We start from the raw sequence: 14659 nt of genomic DNA, 5'->3' as shown, positions 1-14659 counted from the left end.
TTTCGCATTTTCATTTGGCCAGTCAAGGCACTGTTGGGAGAAAATGAAAATTTATCTAACCTCAGGGGCAAATTCTTGGTAAGAAGTCCTGAGTTCCCTCAGATATGCAAAGTTTATAAGCTGTTCCCACATTCTTTTCCCCTTTTCATCCTCTGTATGGCTCCACTTTCAGAAGCAAAATGGCTTTGGAGAGGCTGCTGCTGGGCCAAGGACACACAACTGAGTCTCATGTGCTCTCCCTGGGTGCCCCTGGGTGATTAGGAGTGGAAGGCGGGAGGTGGGTGCTCCCTCCCCTCCCCAGCACGGCCAGCATCGACCCCAGGCCTCCTGCTGTCCACAGAGGAGGGCCTGCAGCCACAGTCCTCTTCCCACACTTCTGAGTGGCCAGGCTCCGGGGATGGGACAGCAGCAGGGGGCATTCCAGTTTCCTCCACACTCGGAACTGCCACACAACCCCCCTGAGCTCCAAGAGTAGGAACGAGCTACAATGTGTTAAGTGTGCGTCTCCTGGCCCCCTTGTTGTGGGATGAATTGCAACTTGAGAATTGACATGTGCCCTCACTGGTCAGGGTCGTATGGGATCCTCATAATGTCTATTTCCTACATGTCTGCTATGCGCCAGGCACTGTGCTGTGCCTGTTAAAGGCATTCTCTCTGCGAGCCAGAACTAGGAGGTCACTGAGGCTCACAGAGATTAGAGTGATAAATCCAGAGTCAACTGCTCCGGTGTGCAGGGCCTCAACCCACGTCTACTGGCCCTCTTTATCCATTACCCATGTGCCTCCAGATGCAGGCCTGGCAGCCCTAGTAGGAACCAAGCACATTGTTTCAGGGTAATCTGAGCATTTGTAAGGTCGTCGCTTTTGTGTTTTCTTTGCACAACCAAGTACAGCTAAGAGAGGGCAGATTTTCACATTGACCTGGAGACCCCCTCTTCCTCCACACCACTGGAGAACCAGTATAAGCTATTGCTTCCCACGTACCTCTGCCTTTGCTCTTATCCCACTTGGAGGACGCATGAGTGGTTCCTGATGTAGGAAAAGGCTCCTGCCTTTAAAGTGCTTATAATAGTACAGTTGAGGAAGGCAGTATGTGCACATGAATAAATGAAGAAAGCATTTCCATTCAATAAAGAGAAGGTAAGTTGCCAAATGGTAAGTGTAGACAGAAGATATAGACCAGTAGATTGAAGTGGACTCTGACAACTGTGAGAAACACCAACCCAGACAGAGTCACAGTAGCTCTGAGGAGATGAAGCTCTATATCCCTTCCCCGCCCCTGTAGCTGAGCTCGAGAGACTGGAGGCCAAGGTTTTGTTCTGGCTCCCTTGTCAGTTCTCCACATGAAGCCGCTCTCCAGGGCTGAGGTTTGGGGAAGCCAGATGCACAGAAAGAGTGAGGTCTGTTAGATTTCGAGACAGCTCTGGGGACTGTCCCACTCATTTCTGCCCCTCTGACAGATTCGTAAGGTTGTCCCCTAACCCCCACCTCCTGGTGTTCGCGCCCTTGTGTGATCCCCTCCACTTGAGTGTGGGTGGGACCTATGACTTCCTTCTAACCAATAGGATACAGTACAGGTGATGGGCAGCAGGGGTGATCATGTATACATGATTATGTGCTTACGTTACATAAAATGATAGTACTCATCTTGCTGGGGTCTCTCTTCCTTGCTGGCTTTGAATCCAAGTGGCTATATTGAGGAACCCAACACAGCAAGGAACTGTGGGCAGCCGCTTGGAGCTGAAGGCGGCCCGCAGCCAACAACCAACAAGAAACTGAGATCCTCAGTCCTACCTATAGCTACGAGGAACTGAATTCTGCCAACAACCTGAGGGAGCTGGCAAGCGGATCTTTCCCCATTCAGGCCTCAGATGAGAGACCACAGCCCTAACTGACACCTTGATTGCAGCCTTATGAGACCCTAAGCAGAGAACCCAGCTAAGCCATTTCTGGACTCCTGACCCATAGCAACTGTGAGATAATAAATTTGTTTTGTTGTAAGGTGCTGGTATGTGGAAATACTGTTATGCGATGATAGATAACTAATACAACCATTGCCATACAGCAATAGATAGCTAATGACCCACTAGCACTCATAAACGTCTTCTCCCAGTTTGTCTTATTGTTCATTGGTTTTATAGGCATTCATAGAAGCAATCATCACAGGGCTGCAGTAACCCCAAAGGCTTTCATGAGAAGCACTGTCCACTCAGTTTTAAAGCTGGAAGCAGCTTTAAAGATGCAAGCAGTAGCTCAGTCATAGACAAAGCTGTCTGCACAGCGTGCAATTTCTTTTCCCGAACTGCCTGCTGATTTCCTAAGGAATTACTGCATGGAGCCCAGCGGACTGTAACTGGGGGCCCCACCCATACCTAGCAAGAGTGGGCTTGTCATCCAGACTAGGCCAACCGCCCTGGAATGTGATGTCCCGTTTCATCCTCGCGGTGGCCTTCTCACTATTCTGTTCCCGATGCAAGACTGTAGCTGGGGTTCCTGTTTCCCAACCTTTGGAAAGGCAATGGCCCCCGCCCTTGTGCAAGCCTGAGTTTTAGCCATCCGCTGATTCTGTGGGCCTTTGCTATCCTTCCAGTAAGTTTCCTTTGCTTAAAGTTGTCAATCACTCTGTGCCTGGTAACCAAAGGGCTCTTACCAAGTCACAGAGGGAAACCAGAGGCGAGGTTTCCCAACTCCCAGACCAGCTATTTCTCTGTTCCCTGCGCCGGTGAAATCCAGCCAAAGAGTGACTAGAAAAGGCCTTAAGGAATGCTTATCTCACCAGAAAATGCAAGCAACTCACCTATATTCAAGTGACTGCAAACTGCCATTCAAAATACCTGAAAACGAAATAATTGAAGGAAGAGATGAAAGGAACCCAGGAAATTAGAGCAACAGAATTTGACGCAAAAAAAAATTTTTAAACCTGGCTTTGAAACAAGTTCCCTCAGCTTTGTCCTTTTCAAGTGATTAGGGTTCTTGCAGATAAAGGATAAAGAGATTTTCAGAACTTAAGCAGATAAGCCGTCTGAGCAATCCTCTTAATTATAGAGAAGAGTGCGGGTTGACTGCAGATTATTTACAGTATTTATCACTGACTGGTAGTTTTCAAATCTTGAGGGCCTCAAATATAAGATAAGCTGGAAGGAAAAGTGTTATTATTCTAGGTTGAAAAAAAAGTATCAAACTTTGAATCAACTTTTAAAGAAGTGGCTTACATCTCAATGTCCTATTTGAGTGCCTTCAGGTCAATTACTTGCTCGATCAAATCAGTAAATAAATGAGGACTTCTCATGATTGTCAACATTTTGTAGAAAAATATAGGTGGGGAATATGTTATCAGCGTCCTCCAACAGTCAAGTAGTTAACTGCACTTTTGAAAGGCTTCAAGAGAATTTTCCATAACCCATGAGTTAGGCACCGAGTCTGATTTGCCCCATGTATACTGAATTCTATTTTAAAAGAATTTATTCAGTTTTTACCATATGCTTAGCACGGGTTGTTTAAAACAATGCTTATTATCCTGCTTTGGACAAGAAAAGATCCCGTGTGTGCGAATCTTCTAGAAGTTTATCCTTAGCGAAAACAATTTTATTTCAGTTACTATTGATTAAAACATTTCTAAAATGGTAGTACCACTCCCAAGATTCATAAATAGAATATTTTGACTATAATTAACTCTTTCTTCATGTTTTAGAAACTCATAAGCACTATTGTTTTGTGAAATTCAAATTCAACAACCAAAGAGTTTAGGCCACTTATGATACAGTGATGCCCTCAGAGGCCATTGAATGTGTAGGTCTATATTTTCCTAAAATGAGTGGTTCCAGAATACTATGCTTTCCAAGTTCTGTTTCTGTGGTTCTCTGTCTCCAACTTTGATATCAGCTTTGACTTGCCTCTTCTTTCTACCCTCGTGATTAATCTCCTCTAACAGGAAAACTGAAGGCTTCCAGGGGAACTGACGTCCACCGCACTCCTTTTATAAACCATTCCAAGTCAATAGACTTCTAACTCCTGAATTCTCTCCTGTGGGGTAAAAGCCATGAGCTTCACCGCAGGCGTTTCCCTTGCCAGTCACTGGTCTTTCTCACTGCCCACACAAATCCAAACTTGTTGACGCAGGAATCTGTATAGAATGCTGAATTCCATCATGGTGGAATGCCAGGAATGCCGAGTATAAATTGTATACCTATACTCATTATCGAAATCCACTCTGAGACAATAACGGCATTTCTACACGGAGATATTCTGAGAAACAGGACATGTCCTAGACGTACTAGGGAAAGGGTGGAACTAGAGGAAAAAAAGAATAATTTTTATTGAGCATCTACTGTTACACCTACTTCCAAACCATACTGTTGGTTGCTTACTATTGGCCCCATTTTACGAATGAGGAAGCTAATTTCAGGAAGCATAAGAATCACGTCCCAACCACACAGCAAGTGTGCACTCCCAGCACCTGCATGCAGATCTGCCCGGCGACAAAGCCTGCACTAATTCCAGACCACCACGCTCCAGAGCTCCATCATGACACTACAGCCGTCACACGTGCTCAGACTGTGGGGAAATAGGCTGATTCCAGATTGTTCCTGACAAATGAGAACAGAGCTTCAGGAGCTTTGCTCCCAAGGCGTGACAGCTGTTTCTATTTCAGGCTCTCTACCTGTAATGATTTGTACTGGATCACGTTGCCTAAGCCAGAACATTTCTCAAGACTCTTCCATGTTATGATTGTGCTTTTGAGTTGGCCAAAAGAGGACTGCCTGCTCCTCAGGTGGACTGGTGGGCAACTGCCCTGACCCTCCGACTCCCCCTCGCTTCCCCAGCTCCTCCCACAACTGTGCAAGGTCTAAAACCTTTACTTCATAACTCATCGTGGTTCTGTTTCCCTGATTAGACCCTGATTCTATGGTACACTGTGACAATTTTAAGAGGAAATGGGGTGAGAGAAGTTCTAGTGGCGGCCAGGGGCTGTCTACTTCCCAGGGCCCAGAGAATAGGATGTGCCAGCAAGTTGGCGCTTTACCAGCTGTGGGTCATTTTGGTTGCCACTGTTTTCATAACCACAAATCCAGGAGCTGAAACATTTTAGGTCAAAGTGTCCTTTACAAATGCATTGCATGGAACTCAGCCACGCCCACTGCAGCTGTCTGACCCAGCTCGGTTTCGATGCCAGGAGACTGCATCCAAGATCTCACTTGACTCAGCTCAGTCAGATAGAAAATGCTTGACCTAGGAGCCAAAGTCTGGCTTCTGGTCCCAGCTCTAACCCCCTAAAAAAGGTACTTAACCTCTCGGGGCTGGTTTCCTCTTCTTTCATTATAGAAGTGAGCTCGAGGAAGTGATTTCTGAGGTCCCTTAGAAATAACTTTTTATGAAATGCATACTTAAACTCACTGCCGATTCCTAGCACATAAGCAGAAACCGTGCTCAGCCAAAAGAATTTCATCAAATACGTGAGAACGGAGGAAAGGAGGCTCTTAATGAAACCACTAATCCTCCGACTTGAGCATACGTGGTATTCCTCCTGGCTATCACCACACAGAGCAGATTTACAATTTATAGCTGCTATTATTGCAAAAAGTTGTAATTTCCGAGAAACTAATCTTACAGGTTGGGGGTCCATTCGTTCTACTGTTGGTTTTAACATCTTGACTTTGCCTATCAGTTCTATATTGTTTGTCTGCTCTGTGACATTATTTGAGATGATCCATGTGATCTAGAGCTCCGGGTGATAATTTGAGGGAAGTGAGTAAACTGGCATCTCACTTAAAAAGGGGCTTTACTAATGGGATATTCTGGATTCTATAGAGCCCGAAGTTGTCAGGGCTGGAAAGGACCTTGGAGATCATCTCATCCAGGTGTTCCCAAACCTCCAGCTTGGGCTCCAACTTTGTGCCCCCAAACCAGTGCCAGGTTGGCTATATCAGAAAGGCAGATGCATCTGCTACAGATTCTCGGGTCTCCATCCTCAGAGATGGGGCTAGAGCAGGGCTCTGGCATCTATGTTTTTTAAAGTTTCCCAGGTAATTCAGATTTGTTGCTGGGTTTGAAGGATCACAGTGTGGGAGAATCATCGCAGTCATCCAGTATTTAAATTGTCATTACAGAACTCCTGGTGCAATGAAGGTAGCCTATCTCTCCCATGGATTATAACTAAAACCTCCAGACAGAATACAAAAGCAAATCCCTGAGGACTCTGAAAAGTACATGACAGCAAGCAGATTGAGAGCGGAAGTCAGAACCTGAAGAATGACTGGTATGGCAGCGAGTTTACAGGGCTTTCCTCTCCTTCTTTATCTCTTGGCTTTGATCCAAGGGTGGACTGAGTCCTCGAACTGTGTTACAGGTATAAACAGCAAAAAATATGAAAGAAACCCCCATTCTAGCCAGAGGATGACAAAACGCAGCCGCTGAAGCTGAAGAGCATGAGGGGAATCCCTTTCATTTTTCTATTTTTGTTCTTTTTTTTCTCCCAGTCCTCCATGCCAGCCCTAGTCCTGAAGCTTCACCGTCACTGTGGCAGCATCAGCGGCATGAGCACCAAAAACTCTGAGACAAGCACCTCTTGGTTTACAAGAATTGGCAGAAGGAGTCTCAGTGGTCCAAATCGTGTGGGAAGCATTCCTACTATTTTCCTCTCTCTCTTTCTCTTCACATTGCCCTGAAATCACCGCAGGTGCTCAGAATGGTGTGAAAGTGCGTGGGCTAAAACTCTGAGTGAAACAATGGCTTTCTAGCCAGAGAGCTGGGAAAAGGGACCACTAGGAGCCAGAGAGTGCCTGTGAAATGCTGAGGATGAGAAACCTGGAGCAGAAAATCCCTCAATTCTGTGTATGAACTACTACTAGTCTCAGGCTTGCCTCTAGGTTATGCATGCACAAAACAGACCCAAAGAAGCATAGAAAAGGCTTTGAGTACCAAACTATTCTATAAATCGCTGCCCGAGTAACAGGTTAACACCTGAACCGTGATGTGTTGAAAGGACACGCACAGGACAGCAAAGCATTTGAAAACTGAACTGACGTGGGAACCACCACTCTCAGAAGGTAAGACACAACTCGAGGTATGGACCTAACCAGCTAGGCTACCTGCTAAAATAAACAAGCAAACAAATAAAAATTAACATTCTCTTGAGGATTTTAAGAGGACCCAGGGTCTCACATCATAATATTCAAAATTCCAGAATACAATTCAAAATTATTTGACTCACAAAAAAGAAAAGAAAGAAAAGAGAAAAATCTGCCCAATTCTCAAAGGAAAAGACAATCAACACATGCCAAACCCAAGAGGACCCAGACGTTGGAATTATAAAGAGTTTCAAGTGACTACTATAACCAGGCTCCATGAAGTAAAAGTGAACACGCCTGAAGTGAACAGAAATGTAAATGTTCTCACTAGAAAAATAGAAACTATGAAAGGGAGCAAAGTCGAAATTTTAGACCTTAAAAATACAGTTCCAGTCGTCCCATTCACAACAACATGGATAGACCTTGAGGCTATTATGTTGAGTGAAATAAGCCGGACAGAGAAAGACGAACTCTGTATGACTCCACTCACAGGTGGTAGTTAACATATGGACAAAGAGAACTGATCGGTGGTTGCCAGGGGAAAGGGGGGTGGGGGGAGGGCACTAGGGGTGAAGTGGTGTACCTACAACATGACTAATAATGATGTACAACTGTAATTTCACAAGGATGTTAACTTTTATAACCTTAATAAAAAAAATACAGTTCCAGAAATAAAAAGAGATTCATAGGATGCGCTCAATAGCACAAACAAAAGTTAGCATTCTCCAGAGATTTTAGTAGGACCCTGAGTCAATAGAACAGAATAGAGAGTCTGGGAACAGACCCACGCAAAACATGTGCAATTGCGTTTTTTGACATGAATATAAAGGAACTTCAGTGGAGAAAGGATGGTCGTTTCAGCAAGTAGTGCTAGAACAATTGAACACCAAAACACATAAAAAAGTGAACCTCAACATGCACCTCACACCTTATACAGAAATAAAAACATAGATTATATGCCTAAATAGAAAATGTAAACCAGTCAATCATAAAGGAGAAAATCTTTGTTACGTTGAGTTAAGCAAAAAGTTCTCGGGTACAACCTCGAAAGTGTGATCCATGAACGATAAACTATTATACTGGATTCCATCAAAATGAAAAAGTTATACTCACAAAAGGCTGAAATATGTTTTAAAAAATTTAAAAACCAGTCTGGGCAAAAATATTTGCAAATCGCATATCTGATGAAGCACTTATGTTCAGAATATATAAAAAAACTTTCAAAACTCAACAATTAAAAAAAATCCAATTTTTTAAATGGGCAAAATATTTGAACAGTCAGTTAACTAAAGAAGATATATGACAACACATGAAAAGATTCTCAACACCATTATTAGTTAAGGAAATGCAAATTTAAACCACATTAGAATACCACTATATACCTATTAGAACAACTAAAATTTTTAAAACAAAAAATCGACCATACCAAATGCTGATGAGGACACAGAGCAACTGGAAATTTCATTCATTGCTGACAGAAATGCAAAGTGGTACAGACATTTGGGAAAACAAGGTGGCAGTTTCTTATAAAGTTAAACAAGAACTTACCATATGATCCAGAAATTCCACTCTGAGGTATTTACCCTCAAAAAATGAAGAGTTATATCCAAAAACCTGTATAGTAATGCTTGCCGCATATTTATTCGTATTCAGCCCATACTGGAAATACCCCACATGTTCCTGGCGTTTACCCTGCTTGGTGTTCTCTGAGCTTCCTGGATCTGTGATTTGCTGTCTGACATTAATTGTGGAAAATTCTCCATCATTATCACTTCAAATATTTCCTCTATTCTTTTCTCTCTTTCTGGTGTTCTCATTACACATATGTAACACCTTTTGTAGTTGACCCACAGTTCTTGGATATTATGTTCCATTTTTTTTTCAGTGTTTTTTCTCTTCACTTTTCAGTTTTGGAAATCTCTGTTGACATATCCTCAAGCTCACTGATTCTTTCCTCAGCTGTGTCCAGCCTACTAATGAGCCCATCAAAAGCATTCTTCATTTCTACTACAGCATCTTTGATTTCTAGCATTTCTTCTGGATTCTTTCTTAGAATTTCCATCTCTCTCCTTACATTACCCATCTGTTCCTGCATAATGTCTACTTTCTCCATTAAATCTTTTAGTATATTAATCATAGTTGTTTCAAATTCCTGGACTGGCAATTCCAACATTTTTGCTATATCTAACTGTGATTCAGATCCTTGCTCCATCTCTTCAAACTCTGTTTTTCTGTCTATTAGAATGCCTTGTAATTTTCTGTTGAAAACCAGACATAATGTACAGGGTAAAAGAACCCTGGTATTGGTTCCCATGGAGATTTCTACTTGTGGGTTTCTGCTCCCATAAATTGTGATTCTTTGTATCCACCTGTCTGTCTCTCCAATTTGGGGGGCAGCAGTTTGTCCAGCTGGACGGAGTGACAACTTCAAGCTCCTTACATACTGGACTGGAGACCAGAAGTCCCCCAAATATTCTCCAACTGGTGAACGGATGGGACACCGTGGTAGAGCCAAACAATGGAATACTTACTACTCAGCAATAAAGAGAAACAAACCACGGTAGAGTCAACAACAGGGATGAATCACAAATGCACTATGCTAAGTGAAAGGAATCTGATTCAAAGGCTGTATGCTGTGTTCTTCCATTTACGTGACATTCTGGAAAAGGCAAAACCATGTGGATAGAGAACAGATCAGTGGTTGCCAGAGGTTAGAGATGGGAGTGGGTCTGACTATAAAGCGGCAATAGAAAAGAATTTTTGGAGGGTGGTGGAATTGGTCAGTATCTTGGTCGTAGTCATTATGTGAATCTATGCATTTGTTAGAACTCAAAAAACTATACAATAAAAAGTACATAAACTTAAAAGTAATTTTTAAAAATTACCATGACAACACCTCCATCCAGGTTGTTTCCAGGCTCTACTTGAAGGTTTCCTGTGATGAAGAATTTACTCTTTTCAGAGACCACTGATCCTATTATTGTACAGCTTCCCAATCACTGTGCTGTGAATGGGTTACACGTTGCCAGGATACTAAACGTCTCAGCCCTCAAGCACATAGGCGTCATTGAACTATACTTTTCCATAGTGGGCTGTAAAAATTCTTTAATTTTCTTTCATTGTCACAAAGTGAAAAAGGATGCACTAAGTTATTGGATAGCTCAAAGATTGTCTTATACACTGAAACAATATCAGCCTAGCTGCACTGTCCACCCTCAGTGGTCCTAGATTTTCCCCTTGCTTGGAACCAATTTTCTCCCTCGTTATATATATGAAAGTTCCTCAGATAATTGGAGATTGGCTATACGTTTTCATATTCCCACCATTATCAATTCTTCTCTGAGTAAAACGTGTCTGGTTCCTTGGGCTGTTCCTCACAGGGCATGTTTTTAAGATTCATCACTCCCCAGAACATGATCTTTATTGTGAACGTTTCTTCCCAATCTCCAGAATAGAACATGATATTTAATTTTTAATTAGCATCAGATCTATAAGGGAAAAAAATGTTTAATTGAAATTGGTCCCGTGATTTCTGCCTTCATACATCCAGCAGAGAACGCATAATGAAATCTTTCTTTGCAGACTGAAAATATTACAGGGTCTCATGATCATCGAGTTTTGTGGTCTAATTGTACTGGTTCTATAGTCTCTAAGAGTTCTTGGAGCACTTTCAAATTCTAGCATTTGGGGACGACTCACTAGAAGGAATTCATAGACTTGAAATATCACCAAAGTCAACAATAACTATAACACAATCACCAGCACCATCTCTCAGCATCTATAAAAGGATCCACATCTATAAAAAGATCTGCAGTTGTCACACCGTATACTTGGACTTCCTCCAGCACTATGTCATCCTGTGACTAGAGCTCCTTGTTGCCCTGACCACTTTTTCTCGAATGCTCATGAGGGAAATTCCTCTCATCTTCCAGGAAACAGGAAACCATTCTTAGGTTTCAGCTAATCTTCTCAGGAAACTGTTCCTCACTCACGAAGCATCTCACTATCTACTTAGTTCACATTCCGGTGGACAGACATTGCTATAACACTATATGTACTCAAGGAGAAATAAATTTTATCTCCTGTGGGTTTATGGAATGTTAGTTGAAACCCCTTGGCCTACGACTTCAGATGCAGTAAAAGTAGGTTTAAGAAATTGGGTTGAAGTCTGCCAACCCCAAGACATCCCCTCAATGGATATTTGAAACACACATTGCAAGTAACAACTTAAATTGACCACAGGGGCCAGCCCAGTGGTATGGTGGTTAAGTTCACTCACTCCAGTTCAGGGGCCCAGGGTTCGTAGGTTCGGATCCCGGGTGCAGACCTACACACTGCTCATCAAGCCATGCTGTGGAGGTGTCCCACATACAAAATAGAGAAAGATTGGCACAGATGTTAGCTCAGAGCCAATCTTCCTCACACACACAAATTGACCACAGATCATTTTTCTAACTTTCATTTCTATTAATTGGTAAGTGGAGGAAATACAGATAAAATAACATTTATTTCTATAGGCTAGGAAGAAATTTCTGGATAAGTAGGATTTCTGCTAAAGCAATTTAAAAGTAGAATTTTGCTTGAATAGGTCTATTAAAAGTGAGAACAGCTCTGCAAAAGATACTGAAAAGACAGTGAGAAGACGAGCCATAGACTGGGAGAAAATATTTGCAAAAGACATATCTGATAAAGGACTGTTATATAAAATATACAAAGAACTCTTAAAACTCAACAATAAAGAAGTGAGCAACCTGATTAAAAAATGAGCAGAAGACCTGAACAGACACCTCACCAAAGAAGATATACAGATGGCAAATAAACAAATGAAAAGATGCTCAACATCATATGTAATTAGGAAGTGCAAATTTAAAGGAGATACCGTTACATACCTATTAGAATGGCCAAAATCCAGAACAGTGACCCCACTCTCCTTCGCTGCTGGTGGGAAAACAAAATGGCACAGCCACTTCAGAAGACAGTTTGGCAGTTTCTTACAAAACTAATCCATACAATCCAGTAATCACACTCCTTGATGTCTACCCAAAGGAGTTGAAGAGTTACGTCCACACAAAGACCTGCACCCAGATGTTTACAGCAGCTTTATTCCTGATTGCCAACACTTGGACGCAACCAAGACGTCCTTCAGTAGGTGAGTGGATAAATAAACTGTGGTCCATCCAGACAATGGAATATTATTATTCCATTCCAGCACTAAAAAGAAATGAGCTATTAAGCCACGAAAAGACATGGAGGAACCTTCAATGCATATTACTAAGTGAAAGAAGCCAGTCTAAAAAGGCTGCACACTGTATGATTCCAACTCTATGACATTCTGGAAAAGGCAAGACTATGGAGACCCTAAAAAGATCAGTGGTTTCCAGAGATTCAGGAGAGGAGGGATGAACATGGCAAGCACAGAGGATTTTTTAGGGCAGTGAAACTATTCTGTATGATACTATGTTGGTGGATACACGTCATTACAGACATGTCAAAACCTATAGAAGGTAAAACACCAGAGTGAATCCCATGGACTTTGGGTGATAATGATGTGTCAGTGTAGGTTCATTGATTGTAACAAATGTACCGGATGTTAATACTGGGGGGGCTGTCGAGGGATATGGGCGGAGGGGCTTAGAAGGGGTATACGGGAACTCTGTACCTTCTGCTTAATTTTGCTGTGAACCTAACACGGCTCTAAAAAATAAAGTCTATTGTTAAAAAAAAAAAAAAAACAGGTAGAATAGCATTTCAGCACACTGTGGGGTTTTCAGGTTTCTTCTTATGCAAAGGGAAATTGTTGCGGTATCTAGTAGGAGCCAGCAACACAGCTGCACTCACCACCTGGAGGAGTTTCACTCTCTTTGTACCTGTGTTAATCTGTAGAATGCAGGGAATGTAGAATTCCCTACAGGCCTGAGGTTGAAACTCAACAGCCGAGCATCTTCTCCGTCCTCTCCAAACTATCTTCAGGTGTGAACTGACCGCTCATTCTCTCTTCCGTCTTTATGAACCCAGCAGATCAACTCATCTTCCTGAGGTCTCTTCCTTAGCCTCACATGTGGCCTTTCAACTTTAAGGGGGTGGAGCTCTGATGTCCAGGCAGTAAGGAGTTTTTTGTTAGTTTTTCTTTCGTTTTTTCCCTATATCAGGAACTTTTACTTCATAAAATATCTTGTAGCCTTTCTCACACCCAAATTTTATGTAATGGGGCCACAGTAGGACAAAGGCGTTCTTATGACAATGTAGAATATCTTCTATTGTGACCAAAGGGCCATCACACTCAAAGGAAAATACATAGTCTTCCTAACTAGAAAATAAGAATCATCAAATCATAGAATTAGAAGACACCTTAAAAGTCATTTTGTCCAGCATGAATATTTGTAAACAAAAAAATCAGAGTGGGGAACTGATTTATCAAAGGGCACACAGCTTGGGGCTGGCCAGCTGGGTAAAGGTTAAGTTGACACCCTCTGCTTCAGTGGCCTGGCGTTTGTAGGTTCAGATCCTGGATGTGGACATACACACCACTCGTCAGGCCATGTTGTGGTGGCGTCCCACATAGAAGAGCTAGAATCACTTAGAACTAGGGTATACAACTATGCACTGGGGCTTTGGAGAGAGAAAACAAAGAGAGATCAGCAGCAGATGTTAGCTCAGGGCCAATCTTCCTTACCAAAAAGCACACCTTAAAAAATAACACAAAAGGGCACACAGCTAGGTTAATAGGAAAGCTAAGACCGGAAACCCATATCTGTCCATTCCAACCTGGTGCTATTTCCACTTTAGGCACAGTGTGAACTTTTTGGAAAAGCCAATAAAAGTCTTCCAACTGTTCTAAAAATGTGCCCAATCCTTATGTCAACATTTCACATGGAGTGCCTATACACTTAAATAAGTAATTTTGTTCTTTCTCTCTTACTGCTTATCTCAGATCTGGTAGGAACTGAGCTCTTCCAAGACCTCTCAAACCCACTCAGTTTTATGAATAAATGTAACCCAAAATTTTCAAATGCCTGCTAGGTGCCACCACTGAGGACACAAAGATGAATAAGATGCTCTCTATTCCCCTAAGGAGTTCATCATCGAAGGAGCCCAAACGACGTGTGAACACCCAGCTGAAGTACCCTGTGCTGAGAAGTGTGAAGGGAGTGTTTTGGGGGCTGGCTGCAGAGAGTGGCGCATCCCACCTGGAATGGGGTGAGTGTGGAGGCCGGTGCTGAAGAGGCAGCGTTTGACCGGCTGAGGGAAGGATGAGGAAGATTCCGCCAGAGAGGGCAGGTTAAGGAGGCGGGGAACATTCCAGGCAGAGGATGGAGCATGAGCAAAGCAGGGAGGCATGAGACGGCTGGCTATTTTTGGAGACCAGCGATTAGACTGGAGAGGCTGACAGATAGGATAATGGAAAGTGGGTGGTGGGAGAAAAAGTTGGAAAGTTGATTTGGGGCAAGATGAAGAAACTTGAATGCCACGTCAAAAACCTTTAACATAATCTCCTAGTAACGGGGCGCTAACAGCGGTCTTCCAGCTGAAGGGCGCCGTCCTCGAATCTGTATTTGGAAAGACAACTCTGGTCGCAGTGTGAGATGTGGAGGA

This window comes from Equus caballus, chromosome 7 (assembly GCF_041296265.1).
Source record: "Equus caballus isolate H_3958 breed thoroughbred chromosome 7, TB-T2T, whole genome shotgun sequence".
Lineage (NCBI taxonomy): Eukaryota > Metazoa > Chordata > Mammalia > Perissodactyla > Equidae > Equus > Equus caballus.
Note: the sequence above shows the minus strand (reverse complement) of the source record.